The 19,633-nt window shown below is 36.6% G+C and overlaps 1 protein-coding gene and 2 long non-coding RNA genes across 3 annotated transcripts in view; 1 reads left to right on the forward strand and 2 right to left on the reverse strand.

The window, feature by feature from the left end:
• The window catches only part of NDUFS4 (NADH:ubiquinone oxidoreductase subunit S4), a 109,958-nt gene that overhangs the window by 87,703 nt on the left and 2,622 nt on the right, over nt 1–19,633 (forward strand). The gene's annotated exons all lie outside the window — the stretch shown is intronic.
• LOC144222018 (uncharacterized) lies at nt 5–15,427 on the reverse strand. The gene is made up of 4 exons (XR_013332256.1): nt 15,346–15,427; nt 14,112–14,210; nt 5,693–5,782; nt 5–1,296 (listed from the first exon to the last, which is right to left on the reverse strand). It is a non-coding gene; the product is annotated as an uncharacterized LOC144222018 (long non-coding RNA).
• Nucleotides 15,456–19,633, reverse strand: part of LOC144222019 (uncharacterized) — an 89,038-nt gene continuing 84,860 nt past the window's right edge. Inside the window, exons 2-4 of the long non-coding RNA XR_013332257.1 lie at nt 18,504–18,644; nt 17,285–17,501; nt 15,456–15,533 (exon numbers count right to left, since the gene is read on the reverse strand). This is a non-coding gene — a long non-coding RNA (uncharacterized LOC144222019). The remainder of the gene's footprint in view (nt 15,534–17,284; nt 17,502–18,503; nt 18,645–19,633) is intronic.

Raw genomic sequence — 19,633 nt, forward strand, 5'->3', positions numbered from 1 at the left:
TCAGTCTGCATTTGTTTTGCTTTGACATATAAAATGAAAATATGATTTTATGTTCTTGACCTTAATCAAAACCAGTCAGAAATATAGAATTTGAGTTGAAACATATCTTATAGTAGGTCTGTCTAATCCAGTGCTTTTTAGATTTTTTACACCATCGGAACATTTCCCTGCTATAAAAAAATCTAAAATAGAATGCTCACATAACATGTAAAAGACAAACTTCCCTAATTTGAAATAGAAGCAGGGAGAAAACCTGTTTCTCCTACCCCTATCTTGTTTATGACTCCCTCTGCAAAATTACCAATGTTTGGTTTTTGAACTCCTTAATTATCTCATAAGGTAGTCTAATTCAGTTGATACCTCTGTTTATTATTTTATTACTGTGAGACAAAATCTCAAATCTATAATTCTGCCTAATACCTCTTAGATTATTTGGAAAATAGTTATCATTACTTTATTCTCTATAAGATTTCATGTAAGCCTAAATGCCACTTTTCTAGATAATGGTGTGGGTAGTACCAAGCATATTCTGAATTCTGATATTAGATTAATGAAGCCTAAGACTGTAGTAGCTTTTGAGGTAGCCACCAAAAACTATTGTTTATGCTGATATTGCTATCAATGGAAATGCCAGTGGTTTTTTTTCTCCTCGTTTTCTATTAAGCCATGCAACAGTGGGAGTCAGTACAGTCTGAATTCTGATCCTTGTTATGCCACTTTGAAGCTACATGATTTTGGATTAGTTTCATAATGGACTTAATGTTTTTTTCATGGTTGAAGTCATGGTGTCTAAGTCATAGTACCTAGTCCAGTACCTTTTACATAATAGTACTTCCGTATCTATTAGTTCTGACCCTTACCTCTCTCCATCTAATATTTTGATTTGTCTCCTTTGAATTTAAAAGCACTACTATATATTTGTATCTAATGCATTCTTTTGTTCCAGTTGGTCAAATTGAATTTGAATCTAAATTATCTATTTGAATGAGATAGTGTCTATTTAAGTATATTGTTACTATAAGGCAGTATATCAGTATAAAAGATTATTAGTGTTCTATAACATATTTGAAATATATTACTATCTAAAATATTCACTTTTTACCCTTAGTATTATGTAGCTTATGGCTAAGAGTGTGAAGCCAAACCGCCCAGCTATGGATCCATGTTGGTCTCTTCTTTCTATGTCTTGTGCTTCCTATGTACAATGGGAATTGAGGATTGAATTCATTACTAGAAATACTTAAGCTATAATTGTACGTAAGTTCATCCTAGTCTTTGTAGTAGACTTTTTAAAACCTAAAAAAAAAAAACATAAATGAAGCTCCTTATTAACATGTTCTTGGCCATTTCCAAATTTCTTAATTACATAATTATTTTCATGCTGGTCATAGTCTTTAAAATATTATTTTGATTTAAATTAAATTGCTTTTTAATTAAACTGTAATATAGCTTATCAAAAGCAGTTCTATTAATGTTTTCCATCTTTGCAGCCTACCATATTTCATGTCTGACACCTTGAAAATTATTCGAGGTCTGTAATGTGAGTTTAATAACAAGAAATCTAATTAAATTGTTAAATCTCTGGTTAATGTCTAAGTGGTCACCAGGATTTCATGACTACAGTTGTCATGTGAATTGCAGGTATGAACTAGCTGCTGCTGTTGAAATCAGGTGCTTTCCCACTCTGATTTCTACCTCCCTGGGAAAGAAAACTAAGGAACATTATCAAAGTCAGTAAACAGTATAACTTGAAAAAGCTTAATGGACAGTATCTTATAATACGGTAGGCTAATTGTGGGTCAGAAATTTTAACCTACAAGTTAGTAGGAGTTCTGTCTGTCTTAGTAACTGCCTTGTCCTCAGCACCTAGCACAAAACCTATATAATGGACATATGATATGTGGTGAAATTGACTTTCTAAAAAACATCCCTCTACTCATCTCCTGAGAGAGTTCTCACTGATTTTTACACCCTTAAATTCACTGTGGTACTTGTGATCTGCCTCGTTTATTGAACATTCAGCATTATATATCTTTATATATAATGTCCTGTTTCTCTAGTTATTGAGGTAACAAATCATTGAAATGGTATAGAACCGTGGAATGGACAATCTTTTCCCACATCTTATCCATTCTGATTTACCTCTCTTGGGTAGGTGGATAGTATTGGGGACATAAAAATGTATCCCCATTCCCCCCACACCTAACATCATTCTTTTGTGAGCTAATGATGTTGAAGGTTGGGTGAACCAGTGTTCTGGTTAGTGAAAGCATTAAAAAGAAATGGTTTAGAAGCACTAATATGTAAAGACTATTGGATTAAGAGACTAGTAATTAGGATTCTCATTCCCTGTTAGCTTCACAGGAGATCTTGAGCAAGTCATGTTTCACTATACTTTTGATAAACATATTTCTTCATCTTTGAAATGAGAAGTTGGATTGGGTAATACACAAAGATTGTAGACATAAGGTTATATTTCCTTACTTTTTAGCTCAGTATCTTATTCATTATATGCTCTAGGGAGAAAATTTGTTTTTGTTGATATGAATAAACAAAAAAACCTGGCAAAGGTTATCCAATATTTGTCTTTTGGGCATGTCTAGAAATTAAGAGGTTAGTTTATATACTCAGGGACTATTCCAAAAAATGACCAACCTATGCCTTTCATCCCCTTCTTAGTTGTTTTCCTTACTTTTTTTTTTTTTTTAATATTTTTTATTTATTTCTAGGAGAGAGAGAGAGAGACAGCGTGAGCAGGGGAGGGTCAGAGAGAGAGGGAGTCACAGACTGAACCAGGCTCCAGGCTCTGAGCTGGCAGTCAGCACAGAGCCCGATGCGGGGCTTGAACCCACAAACTGGGAGATCACGACCCAAGCGAAAGTCGGATGCTTAACCGACTACGCCACCCAGGTGCCCCTGTTTTCCTTTCTTTTAAATGGTTTTTTAAAAAGTCATGACCATCATTGTCCTTGACATAAAAGATTGTATTGTAGAGAATCAGTACAGGGAAGAACAAAATTTCCAGACTCATTTGCTTCCTAGAAAACATTTTAATGCCTTCGAATTATATTTCAGACTCAGGTAATAAGTATCATCATCACAAAAGCTAACATAAACACTAAGGCATGAGTTTGTCACTATGCCTAGTGTTTTTCATTCTTCTCATTTAATCCTCATGCAACTCTATGAAGCATGAACAGTTATTATCCCCATTTTGTAGATCAAGGAAACTGAGGTTTTAGAGACATTAATTAACATTAGATAACAAGGCCATAATACCCATGAGTGAATGAGCAAGTTTTATTTGAACACAGTCATAGTCATTCATTTATGTATCATCTATAACTGTTCTTCAGCTGCAGTAGTAAAATAAAATAGTTGTAATAGAGACCATATGGCCCCCAAAGTCTAGAAATATTTTATTTTTGTCCATTTCCAGAATATAGTTATTGACCCATGGTCTGAACCATTATACACACACACACACACACACACACACACAGTCTTAATGCCAACACTTTCTTCTGTGACTTTTTCTAAATCCAAAATATCCTTTATTCAAACATCATATAGGGCCTATGCTTAAGATACGCTTCTCAACTGATAATATAAAGTTTACAACGTAAGTACTCACATCACTGAAGCACTGATGTAGCTTTATTTTACTGTGTCCCATTTCTTCTTTCTGCCCTTATCCCCAAGCTTGCTATATCCTTTATTTCATCTGTAACTTGACTCATGCTGTTCCCATTTTCATCCTTAATGCTGCAAGAGCTACTATCTAGCCTTCAAAATACAGTTTAAATATTAACTCTTTCTTGGTCCCTTTTCTTATTTCCCTTTCCCACCTCCATCTCACACCCCCTACTGGATATGCTTTCTGTCTTCCTTTTTTTTTTTTCTAAATTTTTTTTTTAATGTTTTTTTATTTATTTCTAGGAGAGAGAGAGAGAGACAGCATGAGCAGGGGAGGGTCAGAGAGAGAGGGAGTCACAGACTGAAACAGGCTTCAGGCTCCGAGCTGGCAGTCAGCACAGAGCCCGATGCGGGGCTCGAACCCACGAACCGCGAGATCATGACCTAAGCGAAAGTCGGACGCTTAACCGACTAAGCCACCCAGGCGCCCCTCTGTCTTCCTTTTAACTTCCACAATGACATTATTCCTTTCTTACAGCTTTTATGGTACTGTTTTGTATTTTTTGTATTGCATTCCATCAGACATTATTGTTGCTGGCACTGGTGTATGGGCTCTGGGGATCAGTAGTTAAATAAGGCCTGTCCTTGTACTCAAACTGTTAATATTTTATACTGGATTATAAGCACCTGCATGGATAAAAACCCCATCCAGTTCCACTCATCTTTTAATTTGCTCAATATTGGTGAGTTTGAACTATACATTTAGATAAGCTATGAATTGTTCTCCAAATCATGTTTTAAACTTTTCTGTAAATCACTTTAATTTGGCTACTATTAGAATTGTTAATTTCCTGTAACTAGAAATCTGGAGAAAGGAAATTTTAGTAAAATGATTAGCAGTCTCTTATATTCTAATGTGTTTGTAAAATACAACCAATGTTTTTCTGATTTGGAGTTTATCCTGAGTTTATTAATGGATAAACTTAAGTATATCATAGTGTACTTAAGATGATTACGTCGTAACATTAGAGCTGTTTTACAAGATGTATGTTATTTGTTCTAAACTGTTTTTTACAGATATCAGAAGCCTAGAAGTTAATAAAACAAGACCAAGATCAGTCACATAGCTCTTAACTGATAGAGCCCAAGCTCCTAGATTTCAGCTGCAGTATTTTTTATACTATGCTGCTAGTAAATCTGAAAAATTAATCATTAGGTCAGCACTGTCCAGTATGGTAGCCATATGTGTCTGTATAGCAGTTGAAATGTGTGTTGTTCAAATTGAAATGTGCTATAAGTATGCCCTGTATTTCAAAGACTTAGTATTTAAAAAAAACTAAAGCTTTTATATTGATTACATATTGGGCTAGGAAAATAGGATTAAAATAACTTCTTCCTATATCTTTTTTAAAAAATCTATTTCTTTAGTCATTTGTTAACGTGGCTACTAGAAAGCTTTAAAATTATACTGGGGCACCTGGCTGGCTCAGACAGAACATGCAGCTTTTGATCTTGGGCTCATGAGTTCAAACCCACATTGGGTCTAGAGATTACTTATATTTTAAAATTTTCAGTTTATGTATGTGATTCAACTAGATAACCTGTGTTTGTGCCTGCATCCCTGTCCTACTGGAGTAACTATAAACATGAGCTAGTAAAAAAGGAAGAATAATCCAAAACTCAGATCAGTTCCAATATTTTGTCAATGTTGGCTTCTTAAAGGAGTGTGAAAATTGCTTAAGTGGTTAGATTTAGGAAAAATAGTGTTCGTTAGCTACTTACAGAAAATCCATATTTAGTCCCCAGAAAATATAGAACTTCATTCATATGCACGAAGCTTTTGTTTCATAGATTCAGAAGGTGCTTTAAATGGGAAATTTTATTTTTTATTTTCAAGTGGAAAACAGAGGATGATACAGAAAGTGGTATGCCAACCATATGCATCTTATTTACATTTTTGACATATGGACGGGGCTTGAGCCCTCTTGGTTTAGGGTCAAAAGTTACTAGAACTACTGAAGTTCTACCTTGCAGATCAGAGGCAAAATATACCTACCAGGATTCAAAGTGTGACAGACTTTTTGAACAGGTGATTTTCTCTCTCTCTCTCTCCATGGAACCCAGTTTAGGCGCAAGGAAGGTAGCTCTGAAAACATGGACAACAAAAGCAAGAATCAATTATGATTAAAAAAAAAAAAAAAAAGATGGGACTTTCCTGAATGGCCTTTCAGGGGTAAGATTTAGAAAAGTAGGATCTAGAGCAGGAGAGAAATCATCTGTTCTGAGGTAGAAAAGAGTACATCAAGGAACTGAAAGAATCAGTTTGGCTACGGCAGAGTGAGGACATGAATTCTATGAAGTAAGACATAGGAGGTAGATAGGAATCAGAACCGTGTAGCTTGTGTTAAGAAGCAGGGGTGCAGTGGAAAGTCATGCAGGATTATTTACAGAAGTCTTACACAGCAGGCTTATAGATAGACACAGGAAATGTGTATTATTTTCTTTTGTATCTCTTATACTATATGTAAATACAAAAAGGAAATGCTCATTCAACTTAGTCAATTACATACTTTGCTATTCTGAAAGCTATCACAATAGTTGAGAACTTGTTAATTAAACTCGATTATATTTGCCTTATTTTAGATATTCCCTAATGTACCATTAGGACATTCAGAACTATTATTGTAGGTATAATTTCACTAACCTTGAGAAAGCAAATGTTATCTGTCATTGTAACCTATCAAATTTTATCACTACTTAAAATCATTAAAATTTCAGTGTTCAAAAAAAATTATATGCGATTCACATTGCTTGTATCAGACAGCACTGATCTGTAGTATTTAGCAGTGTACAGAATATACATTGTTATATGATGTGAAAATATTGGGGCTCGGGAACAAATGATCAAAGATTCTTGAGGTCTTTGGTGCAAAAAGGTGGGTTTTTTTAAGCACAGAAATAGGACCCATGGACAGAAATAGTTGAGAGGGGGCTCAGGATAGCAGAAGCCTCTGAGGAATGTGGAAGCATGATTTCTTAGGAAAAAGTCATTTACTATTGTCTAGTAAAAACTTGAGTCATGAGACCCTTCAGACATGTATCAGTAGGCCTTATGCTTGGAGGATGATTGCTAACATCTATCTATCTTGGGGGTATAGAGATGAAGTTTCCAAAGAGATTTTTTCAGGATCATGGAGGTCAGGGTAATGTCAAGCTAAGGCTGCCTTTGGCTGTAGCAAAGTATTAGCACTGAGGCAGTTGAGTTCCTGGAAGAAGGTTACCTGCCTGTCCCATATACTTGTCAATGGGCTGTAAATTTTAACTAATTTTAATTTTTTTCTTTTGCCTTTGTTCTCACGTATTCTAAATATTTTACTTATATTCTATAGTGAATATAAGAAATATGAAAACCTTATCCAACTTTGAAATTTTCACATTTTATATTTAAGAAATACAGTTCTATTCTTTACTCTTGCCCAGTATGAAAGATATGTGGAAATCTTATGTTGCACATAATAATGAAATAAAGTAGCTAAAAGAGACCAGGATTATACCGCAAAATCTATTAATTACCTATTTTCAATTTCTTAACCAAATAAGGTATTGTGCAGGTTCATCTTTTTATATAAGAATATGCCAATTTCTGAGACTAAATGAAGTTCTCTCTTTCCTGCTTTTAATAATTCCATGTAACTACCCCCTGCTTCTGTCTTGCTCAGGTCTCTCTTCTCACCATACCTCACTTCTTCAAAGATCTTTGGAACTAGGGAGTGGGAAACAAGAAAAGACCAATTACCCTCCCTGTGGCTTCCCCCCGCTGCTTACCTTCCCCTCTCCCAAATCTTACTTCTCAACCTCCCCCAGCATACACACGAAGTAAAGAAAATATAAATACCCTGGGTGTCTTTTGGCTTTAACCCCAGGGCCTCATCCTGAAGGTCTCCTCTTTGAGCTTAGCAAAGCTGAGTTCCTGGAATCAGAGGAACTCTTCAAAGATAACCTTTCTTTGTAAAAAGAGAAAAGAGTATCTGGGGTTTCCTCTGAAATGTAGATGAACCTTACTTTAGTTCTTTGTGTACTGAAAAGACCCACCTTTCTCACCCATTGTGGCTTTTGTCTTTCCTAGTGTTTCCTGAGGTGGTTGAGGGCGGGGAGGAGAAGGAAGCTGCATCACAGAGGAGGAGTAAGAGAGTTGTGGAAAAATGGTCCAAGACCAGGATTTACTACCATTTATATGCTAATGAAACCAGAAATGGCCTTTTCCCTGTTTGATCTGATTTGAAACTTTGTGACTTTCCTCTGGTAGGTCATTTTACCCCCTGTGTTTTTCTCATTGTTGTTAGCTGTAAAAACTCTTTGAAATTCTCAAAATAGAAGAGGGTTTTCTTTCAAGAGCAGGAGGATAGAGGATAAACTGTGAAACTGCATTCTGTCCACAGTGGGTCTATTGGAGAGGAAAACCTGCCTCCGAAGTAATAGAAGGTAGAAGCAGGGGAGGAAGTAGATAGGTCGAGCTCTGGATTCAGGAAGATAAGGAGGTAGGATTTAGAATAATCCCAGAAGAAGACCCCATCAGTCTGGACTCCCACCAAACTTAAACCTTTGAATGAGGGTCTCAACCTCACATCCACACATCTGTTAAAAGATGCCTTTGTTATAAAAGCTAGGAATCATGACCTATCCAAATATAAAAGTTCTTGTTAAAGGATTCATTTTATTCATGTGATATAAAGGAAGTAGGTAGATGTTATAACCAGTTCAAAAAGTCAAAACAGCACAAATGTATGTAGAAAAAAGGAATACAAATAGAGACAGATGGAGGTTTTGTGGGAGAAGGGGAGTTAATTAAATCACTACCGATAGGACACAGGACATAATTTGCATATCATACAATTTAAAAAGAAATAAAATAGCTGAAAGACTAGGAATTAGGCTGAAATCTGTTAACCTGGAAGGGGTGGGGAGGGCATGCTATAGATCATGTCATTTTCTACTGAAACAAAATTTATTTCTACTCTTTTATGATTAATAAAATTGTAAAGAAAGATTATGATCACAAAATATTGGGCTAATATATGGCCTGATTATTTATTTAGGTATAGCAAGAATATCTAATTTGCCACTCTAGGAGAGGAAGAATAATTTTCCCTCTAACTTTCTAGGTTTTTGGTTGAGACTCCACCCCTCCCCCATAATGAAAAGATTAACAAACAAGTTTAACAACATTTATACCTCCTAAATACCCAGGAAAACTGAGTAATTCCAAAATGGCCATTGCCACCAACTTATTATCTGCAGCTAAAAACAAGATTTGGGGGGTTGGTGCTAGGGAGAGTGAGTCTTGGAGGTTATCAAGTAAAACACCATAAACAAGGGTTTAATTGTTATGCAGATTTAATTCCAAGACATCTCTGGTTGGGAGTTTCCAAAGTTTGAGTCCTCCTCTTCCTAGGACTGAGAGGGAGGCACCTTTACAAATGGAGATTTCCCTTATAAATGTAAATGTCTGTCACAAAAGGCCAATTTCTTCATTTTCAGAGATTTTACTGCTTCTGAAAAATAACAAGCTCAAAAATAATCCTTATGCCAAAAATGCATTTTGGGGGGGTGGCAGTACCACTGCTCTTTACCACATAAGCTTTTATAAATTTGCTTTGCTGAAGTATTTCATAAGGAAGCTCAGATTTGACTTTTCACAGCCAGTAACTTGCCACCAGATTTCTTCTGTGATACCTATTTGCGCAAATTCTTCCTCCCTTTTCAGGGTCCCCAAAATATCTTGGATCCTCAGAATAAGGTTCCTTAGTACCTTGGGGAACTTTGTAAGCCTGGTGCCAGGCCACTTTTCCTGGATGGAGTTTTGTAAGCATTGGCCTCCATAAAGTCAACTTTAGTTCTTTAAAAGTGTCTGGTCATATCTAATTATGTGAGCATCATTGTCAAATATGTCAGTGTAAGTAAGGCCTTCACTGCATAACCATTGTTTACACTAATGTTCTAATAAAAAGGAGGACATATTGAACATGTACAAATAACTGCATTACCATGAATTCAACAAGAGTTCCCAAATTCTGTAGGGGTCATGCAAGGAGACTAGTATCATATACGAATAATACAGATTTTAGTTTGCAAAACAGACTCTACTAAGTTGTAGATACATCAGAAGGAAAGGGAAAGGATTTCCTTAAATGTCCAGAAAATAGAACATTTTAGCCCTTATCAGTGCATTCAGCCCTATATGGTTAAATTAATAATCCAGTGAAACAAGAATTATCTGTTGCTCAATTAGAGTTCTGGAAATCTTGACTTACTCCACTAGTCTTGTCTTGTAATTAATAGCCATCAGAAGCCTAAACCCAAGAATAAGAGTCCTTCACAGAGCTCTGAGGCAGTCTCTCTTTGTTAAGACAAAGCACTCAGGCCTGTAACTGATTTCAGAAGCTTTCAGAGAACCATCAGAGTAAAACAAAAAAAAATCTATCCATAAATGAGAAAAGACTTAAAATGGCTATAGTTAACGTTACTGGTAAATTTCAGAAGTGAAAATATAAGCATTCGTAACAAGGATAATGCAACTTAAAGTCATACCAAAAATGTTATAGACAAAATATCTGCAAACAATATTAAAGGCTCTTTTCAATGATCGTGAATGTGTATCTAATTTATAAAAATGGATGAACATAATATTTACAGAGAAATATAGTAATCCTGAGGCATATATCCTGAATGTACCAAACATTACAGTAAGAATATACCAAAAATATATCAAGAAAATTAAGAGATTCAGTAAGTCTGACGAAGGTCCTAAACATTTGTATATTAATAAAACACCACTGATAAGTGATACGAATTTTCCAATTTACATATACTAGCTTTAGTAGGTGAGATCCAAACTAAGGAAGGTGCAAACCAGTTGTTATTGTTTTTTAAAGTTTAGTTTTATTTTTGAGAGAGAGCACAAGTGGTGCAGGGGCCAAGAGAGAGGGAGACACAGAATCAGAAGCAGACTCCAGGCTCTGAACTGTCAGCACAGACCCCGACGTGGGGCATGAACTCATCAACTGTGAGATCATGACCTGGGCTGAAGTGGGACACTTAACAGACCAAGCCACCATGAGCCCTCACCCCTAAGTTGTATTTTTAAAGATAACTGAAATTGTATGTGATAACCTCTAATATCAGGCAAAACGCTATCAGGGCTCTGATAAATAACACATCATGGACAGTGAGGGCACTGAGAACCTCTACTTAGCATATAGCATAAATTTGTGAAATATTTATTTTAATAATTTACCCATACACATTTAACCTCAGGAGGGTTAAGCATCTCTATTGACTTGATAATTCTTAGAATGCTACTCATCAATAGTAATGTGTCAGATAAACCTAATTATTTCCAGTACCTCTCTTTTCACAAGTTTGAAAGAATACATCTTTGTGATGCTCCAGAGCTCCTCTGGGGCATCTCAAAGATAGTTTTAGGTGCAAAGATAAAATGAGTATTTCATTTTACATTTAGGCTTTTGAGGAGGCAAAAAAAAAAAAAAAAAAGTCAGTAGATTCGCACACTTAGGATACGAATAGGACCACGGGTGCCAGACAAATAGTACTTGGCTGCTCATTTCATAGTGATGATAAAACTTACAAACAGGGGCTCCTGGGTGGCTCAGTTGGTTAGAGGTGTCTGACTTCGGCTCAGGTCATAATCTCCCAGCTGGTGGGTTCTAGCCCCTCCTCAGTCTCTGTGCACACAGCTTTAAGCCTGGAGCCTGCCTCAGATTCTGTGTCTCCCTCTCTCTCTGCCTCTCCCCACTTATGCTCTCTCTCAAAAATAAAAAAAATATTTAAAAACTTACACACATAAAAGGTAACGTAACTGTTAAGAACCTGAGCTCTCAAAGAAGTCATCTCAGGACTTAAAGCATATAAAGTTATTGTGATAAGCCACAGAACCTTTGAAATCTAGGCAGATTAGACAAAAAGATATTGAGGCAGGGAACAGTGAAGTAATGAAACAAGCCCACCCAAACTGAGCAAATTTTGTGAAGATAGTAAACATTTCATAGCTTTTCAGACTTATTTTTTAGACATGTTGTAAGGCAAATAAAAGTTTGTGGGGTTTTGTTTTGTTTTTTTGCCAAATCTTACATAACTTTCTGTATTCATACAGGTTATATCCTTCACCATTTTCTTTTCATTCTGGAACAGTTATTTACTTTAATAACTGTAAATATGGGGACAGGACATGGGGACATCATCAAATGTGGGGCAACCCAATCAGGCAGAGGCCAGTGGTGTAAGAGTTTGCCTAAGACAGAACAGAAGATTATTGAATACATTGCAAGGGAGCAGCAGTCAGGACAGCAAAGGAGAGACTGTCTGCTATGAGGTGGTGGGGGCCACAGTTACAGGGCAGAGTGGGGGAATATGGAATTTTCCCTTTTTTGGTAATCTTCAGAACTGTGCCTGGTTGTAATTGGTCAGTTAGGGCCTGTGTCTGTTTAGAGGTGGGTCAGTTAGTGAGCCAGTTTGCATTCAGCTCTGTGGTCGCTGTGGGCCATTTTGCCTTGATCAGGTTTCCAGTGTTCAAGTTGGTTGCCTAAAAGCAGCCTCTGTACTAACTGTTCTCTTTTTCCATTACCTTGCATATCAAGTTCTACCACTTTGCCACTATTGCTCCTAGAATTTGATTCATATATATTAATTATATCTTTTAACCAAAGTTACTTTGATTTCATAGATAAAACTGAGATCATTGAAAACTGTTACACACCAATATTTTTGTAAACTAGCAAAACTTAGAAATTCACATAACAACAAGCTACCGAGGCGTCCCTGGAAGTTAATTTTCAGTGTGACCTACTACAAAAACTTAATTACTGTTAAAAATACCAGAATAATGAATCATTTTGGATAAACACAGATTTCTATGTTTTAGGATTGTAAACATTAAGCAGAAGTAATACTAGCTTATTCTATCAGTAAATTTATAGATGTTTAGAAAGAACATCTAAGTAGAATAAAGATCTGTGCTTGTGTTATATTTAACACTATTAAAGAAAACATAGCTGCTTTTTATTAAATCAAAATTACTAAATGTATCTTATTTGCCAAAGATTCCACTGTATATTTTTTAAAATATTTATTGTCTACACCCAATGTGGGGCTCAAACTCAAAACCCAGAGAACGGGAGTTGGATGCTCTTCCTACTAAGCCAGCCAGGCACCCCACATTCATCTATGTTAGTTTAAGCTTGAATTCTTAAACACTCCTTAGGTCTTTAAGATAACTTTTTTAGGGGCACATGGGTGGGTCAGTTAAGCACCCGACTCTTGATTTCAGCTCAGGTCACAGTCTCACAGTTTGTGAGTTTGAGCCCTGAGATGGGCTTTGTGCTGATGGTGTGGAGCCTGCTTGGAATTCTCTTTTTCTCCCTCTGTCTGTGCTGTGTGTGTGCTCTCTTTCAAATAAATAAACTTAAACAAAACAAAACAAAACACTTTTTAAAAATCTATCACACTAAGAATTTCCTTATTTTCTAAGAATTTTAGGAATTCTTTTTTTTTTTCTTTCATGTCTGTTTATTCTTGAGAGAGGGAGAGAGCACATGCGAGTGTGCATGCAAGAGGGGAGGGGCAGAGATGTGGGGACAGATAGAGAATGCGTAGTGGGTTCTTTGCTGATAGGAGAGAGCCTGATGCTGTGCTCGAACTCAGGAACCTTGAGGTATGACCTGAGCCAAAGTCAGAAGCATAACTGACTGAGCCACCCAGATGCCCCTAGACTTGTAGGAATTTTTATATAAGCAGTTCTCTATAAGCCAATCAAAACAGAGCCTCTAAAAGAGATTTTTATAATCTAATTCATTAATATCGTGTAGAGGTAGAAAAACATTACCCACACATATGTAAAGGCCCTTCTGAATTAATAGACATGCAGACAAACTAATAGTCACAGAGAGCTTATAACTTTAGTTCTAAAATTACAGTCGTGGTTTAACAGTCAACGGAATTACGAAATTCACTAGTCCATACTAAAGAGCTGTTCTCTAATAAGTGACTACAAATTCTTCATTTGTTTGAGTCACATAAACCTCAAAGACCAACAAACCAAATTTTCAGTTTTTCTCCCCCTGTTTAAAATGAGAATAGAGGAGGATTTAGGTGGCTCAACTAAGCTTTCAACTCTTGATTTTGGCTCTGGTCGTGCTCTCCTGGTTCTTGAGTTCAAGCCCCACATTGGTCTCTGTGCTGACAGTGGGGCCTGCTCAGGATTCTCTATCTCCTCTCTGTCCCTCCCCCTTATGCTTGCAAACTCATAAACAAAATGAGAATAGATATCTACAACCATTAATTCACTTAAGGGAGTCATCAAATAATTAGACCATAAAACCAAACATAGTAGAGAGCAAAGTTAAAATTAGAAAAATGGACAGTCAGCAAAATTCTCTTATATTTACCAAGAAAAGACATACCTGGGTTTAAAATAAGGCACACCACTTCTGGTGCTTTGGTTGGTGGATCTATTATTAGGTGTCTCAAAGGGGCTTCCATAATTATTAAAAGAATATTTCCTGAAAAGATAAAAACGTGACTCTAATATAGATATAAATGAACATTTTTAATAGAATTTATCTTTCTCATGAAATAAGGGAGCCAGGCAGATGTTGTAACCAATTCAAAGGAAAAATCAGTATGGCACAAATTTAAAGGAAATTTGAGACGAATTAGAAATGGAGACAAACTTTTTTTTTCCGGGGGTGGGGGTGGGGTGGGGAGGAGTCACCAGACAGAATTTATGTATCTATTACAGTTGGCTCTCGTTATTTGTGATAATTACCATCTATAAAGTCCTCACAAACACATTAGCAAATACGGAAGTAATGCTCCTAGTAAAATACAAAGTTAGATTCCTGCAAGCCCCCGATCACACTCTTTTGTTAACCAGTCAATACATAACCTTCTTAAAATGTGATTCCATTCAAATTTTAGAAACACCTAATTTAATGTATATTGTTGATTTCATGAACATTGAACTCATAACTAGCAGTGCTGTAACTTAAGCCTGAATGAAGTTTACCTGATACACATATTGATCTATCAGAACCTTCTTGTTGCTGGGAACACTAGAAAGCACTGAAGCATATATTGTGGAGCCATTAAAAAAATTTTTTTAATGTTTTTATTTATTTCTGCGAGAGACACAGAGAGAGAGAGAGAGCAAGCTTGTGAGCAGGGGAGGGTCAGAGAGAGAGGGAGACACAGAATCGGAAACAGGCTCTAGGCTCTGAGCTGGCTGTCAGCCCAGAGCCCAATGCAGGGCTCGAACCCAGGAACAGTGAGATCATGACATGAGTGGAAGTCGGACACTTAACCGACTGAGCCACCCAGGCGCCCCTGTGGGGCCATTTTAAACAGCAAAATCCTCAACAAGGAGAAAAATGCAAAAATTGTGGTTGTAAATAGAATATAAAAAAGACCCTGGTTTACAATATGAGATCTGAAACAAGAAGGCACAGAAGAACATTACCTTACTTGACCTCAGCTGGAAACATGTATGTTAGGTGAGTCAAATTTTCAAGGCTCTGTGCATGTCACTAATTACTGTGGAAGGCATCATGAATATTGTTGGGATTACAAGTAAATTTTAGTGAGTAGGCAAATTCACAAATACAGAATCCACAAATTATGAGCATTGTTTGTACCTACATTTTACAGGGTTTCAAAATGAAGACCATGATCAGGGCTGAGATCTGGTATGCTATAGATACTACATAATTTTCTAGTGAAGCCCCCAGTTTTTTCTACATAACTCTTTCTTCTCAGTTCCCAGTCCTAGGTACTGGCTGTCTTGTAGGCAGGGAAATGTTCAGCTGGACTCCTGACCGTTGAGGCTCCTGAGAGACAAAAAGAGACGTGTTAGAGGGGATGGGGGAGAGATAGATTTCCTCTTGGAGGTCTGAAATAATTTTTCTCTTGGAGATCGTGTTATATATGCATGGTGGCTTATTGAGGTGCCTAGTGTACTATGGGTTAAATGAGACTTGGAAATCCCTCTGCACAGACCACACCCAGACCAATTACATTAACATCTCAGTGATTTTTGGACATTTACCACTGTTATATAGTTCCTTTCTCTAGAAAAAATATGTTCTCAATTTCTAATGACTGATTTTCACATGTACTTTTGGAACACAAACCAGTTTGTTTTGTGGCAAATTCTGAATAATGTGGTTCCAATTACTGCTTTGGAAATAAAAATAATACTGCATAGCGTATAGCAACTATATTATTTGAAAAGATAAAATTTAAGGGGGCCATTGACTATCACATCAAAGGTGGGATTTTATTTTGAGGTGTTGCAGCTGTGGCAGGTGTAGGGTGTTACTGATCTAATAAATATTTCAGGTGCCTCACATTTTTACCTTATTTCCTTGTTTAAATAAGTTCATATAATTTTTGTGGACAGAATTGCTTTGCTAGTGTATCCCAACCTTTGTTATTCTTCTCCATGATATTTTCTAAAAGAAGATCTAAGATACTTTCAAATTAATCTGAACTCCCCCCCCCTCTTGCCCCCCAGCAATATAAGTTACTAGGGAATTTAAAAGTAGAGGGACTTTTAAAGTGAAGTTCCTCAAAGGCTATCAACTTTAAATTATATTTTAAAAGTTTATGCTTTGCTTTTACTCTGGCATAATATGGGTACATATCCTGGTGAGGAACTTTGAAACCTTCCAAGGATCAACATACCTTGCTTTGGCTTCACAAAGCCTTTGCTATTCTGATCCCATACCTCTGTTAGCAATGACTGCTAGTTATGTCAGTTTGTGCCAAATTATGCTGTGCCTCTTGCTTTATACACAGATGGACAGTAGGAAAAATCATTAAACTGTTTACTTCCGAACTAATGTCAGGGTTTGAGATTAGATTGTTACAGGTGAAAGACATTTTATAGGACTTGAACCAAAGTTATTAGAGGTAACGTATTTCACAAGCAATGAAAGCTCCAATGAAGAGTTTGCATTACTGAACCATAAATAAAATCGTTCTGTAAATAAAACTGAATGGAATTTTTATATCTCATACATAGAATTCACAAGTTAATTGTTGTGGGCTGGTTTTGTTTGGAGGTCTTATGTGGTTGGCTTTTGAGTTTTGGGCCTTGGGCTTTTTTAGGTACATTTAAAAGATTACCCCAAACATTCACATCATAGGAAGTAGAGTTATCTCAACCACAACTTGGAGATCAACAAAATAAATGGGCGTGTTTCCAAAAAAGAAATTAAGCATGAGATATTACAGGTCACATTTTAGGTTTACTAGAGTATTTGCCAGAGGTACCTCTCTGATACTAGGGCTTAAAGATGAAAATATCTTTGTGAAAGCATTCCAGTGTGTGAAACAGCAAAGGGAGTCATCTTCTCATCATTTAGGTGCTGGTGGTTGGATTTGTGGTTAATCTGCGCCATATGGCTATGCTCCATAGTGGGAAGTGACGGCAGCCTTAGGAGTTTACCCCATCCCTGGGGCAGCTGCTTTGGACTCAGTTGCTTTGATATTCTTCTGTTGCACAGCTGGGAAGAGTAAGGGGTGGTTTTTAGTGTCCTAATAGAACAACATATTGGGGCCACTGTTATAGACTCACCTTGATTTTGTATAAATAAGCATTCTTCAGAGAGTGCAGGTGTTTTCACTTCCATGATCTCATTCAGAAACTCAAGTTTGAGTTCTTTAAAACACCTAGTGTTAAGAAAATTCTTACAGAAATTTAAATGTTTCACAAATAAAATTCCATTCTTAAATTTTTATGTTGTATTTCTTACAAGGTATATTATGTTCTTTTTCTTCTTTCTTTTCAAGAACTGTCAAATAGAAGATAGAAAAGATGAGCATAATTCATGTATTTTGCCCATTAAGTACAAATGTTTAATGTCTTTTCAAGTGTTGTTATTCTTAGGGTTATTTTTGTCTTTTTAGTGAAGGCTCACTCCTTGCTCCAGTAACCTTCATGTTACCACATTATTATAATAAATAACTGGGGAAAGGTTGTCATGAAGTATAGTGGAACCAGTAAATTTGTTTATCCAGACATTATAAGGTAAACACTTTGGAGAAGGATGCTTGGAAATGTGGTCAGGCTCTCAACAGAATTCCCCAAAAAAGAGCAAATTCTCATCATAGCATCAGATCTATGTTTTCTCTGTGATGGATAGAAAATCCAAAAGGAGACTTACGTAGATTCTTGAGTTTCAGTCTCTTGAGTTATCGTTAGATTTCCTCCTACCCTTTCCTTTCACTTAATCAGAGAAACTTAGTTCCTTGTGCATCTTTGAGAACAAAATTATTTCCCCAGAAAAATGTGAGGAAAGAGACTTTTTCCCTTATATACATCCTTACAATCACGGGTGGCTATGGTAGAGCAATAACATAGAGATGGACACTGTTAGCAAATGCTGGTTTCTTCCATGTGTATTTTTGTTTGTTTTCCCAGGGTGTTTTGCCCATCCACATTCCGATCCCTATAATGATACTTCTATTTATTGTTGTTATCACCATCAACAGCAACTATAATCTGGCTCACAGTTTCCAAGAGCCAGGTCACTCCTTAGTTACCAGGAGAAAACCCAAACCAGTTGTTCTTTTATGTGTACAAAATCCCAGTCTTCTCACATTGCAGTGACCCTGACAGCATTTTGAGACTCCATGAACAAAACAGATAATAGAGCTATGTCTGCATTTAAATGCAGTAAAAACTTTTTTTCTCCCTGATGGTTGAAAGACAGATGAACCATGTAAATGAAAATAATTATCAGGTATGTGTCCGTGNAAGAAGAGATCATGGAGGCCTTGGGTAAGTGACTTACCAACAGTCAGTATAACCAGACATAGAATCTTCACTGGAAGCGTTTTCCTTTCTCCACAACTCGGGTGGGTATGGGGGGACATGTATGCAGGACATAGACTTACTTTCCAGGCATTCCTGAAACAGTCTTTTCAACACATTTCTAAAAATCAAAGGAGAAAAAATTACAAAATCAAAAGGTTGAAAGGAAATGGGTGAAATAGATAAGAATTGCAATTACAAGATGTTTCTAAAGAAAAGGTTTTATTTATGAGGTGGTGAGGTGCATAGTTTTAAAGTCAATCTCTGTGAAAACTCTGGCTTTGCCAATTATCTTTGTGGCTTTAGGCTGCTTATTTATCTTTTCTGTGCTTTATTTTCTTTCCCTCATGATTAAATATAAAATTGGGGTATATATAATGCCGAATTCATAAGACAAGCAACCTATGATCTCAGTTTTAAAACTCTATAAAAATACATTGAAAGCGCACTTAGCACAGGATTTAGAACACCAGGGACACTCCTGCCTCCAGGCCTTTGTACTTGTTCTTTTTGCCTGCAGTCTCTTTTCCCAGATCTCCACATGGCTAACTCTGACCTCCTTCAGGTCTTCAGTCACGTGTGTGACCTTCTCAAGGAGGGAGGGCTTCCCGGTCTACCCTCTCTAAAAGTGCTTTCTCTTTAGCCTATAATACGTATTTTTAAATCTTAGTTATTACTGTATTGTCTTCTGATACACTATGCATTTATTAATTTCCCCTGCTAACTTGAAAGAAGTATGAGAATTTATTCACTGCTTTACCTGTGGTATCTAAACAGTTCCTGAACAGAGTATGCAATCCAGAATATTTATTAAATGAATCACAAATGCTTAGTAAATATTGTTATACCTGCTTTATTTCAAGAGTATTTTTTTAATTTTTAATGTTTGTTTATATTTGAGAGACAGAGTGTGAGCGAGAGGGGGGAGACACAGAATCCCAAGCAGGCTGCAGGCTCTGAGCTGTCAGCCCAGAGCCCAACATGGGGCTTGAACCCACAAACCGTGAGATCATGACCTGAGCTGAAGTCTGATGCTTAACCGACTGAGCCACCCAGGCGCCCCAAAGTTTATTTATTCTTGAGAGAGAGAGTGACAGAGCATGAGCAGGG

Source organism: Crocuta crocuta, unplaced genomic scaffold (assembly GCF_008692635.1).
Source record: "Crocuta crocuta isolate KB4526 unplaced genomic scaffold, BGI_CrCroc_1.0 scaffold181, whole genome shotgun sequence".
Taxonomy (NCBI): Eukaryota; Metazoa; Chordata; class Mammalia; order Carnivora; family Hyaenidae; genus Crocuta; species Crocuta crocuta.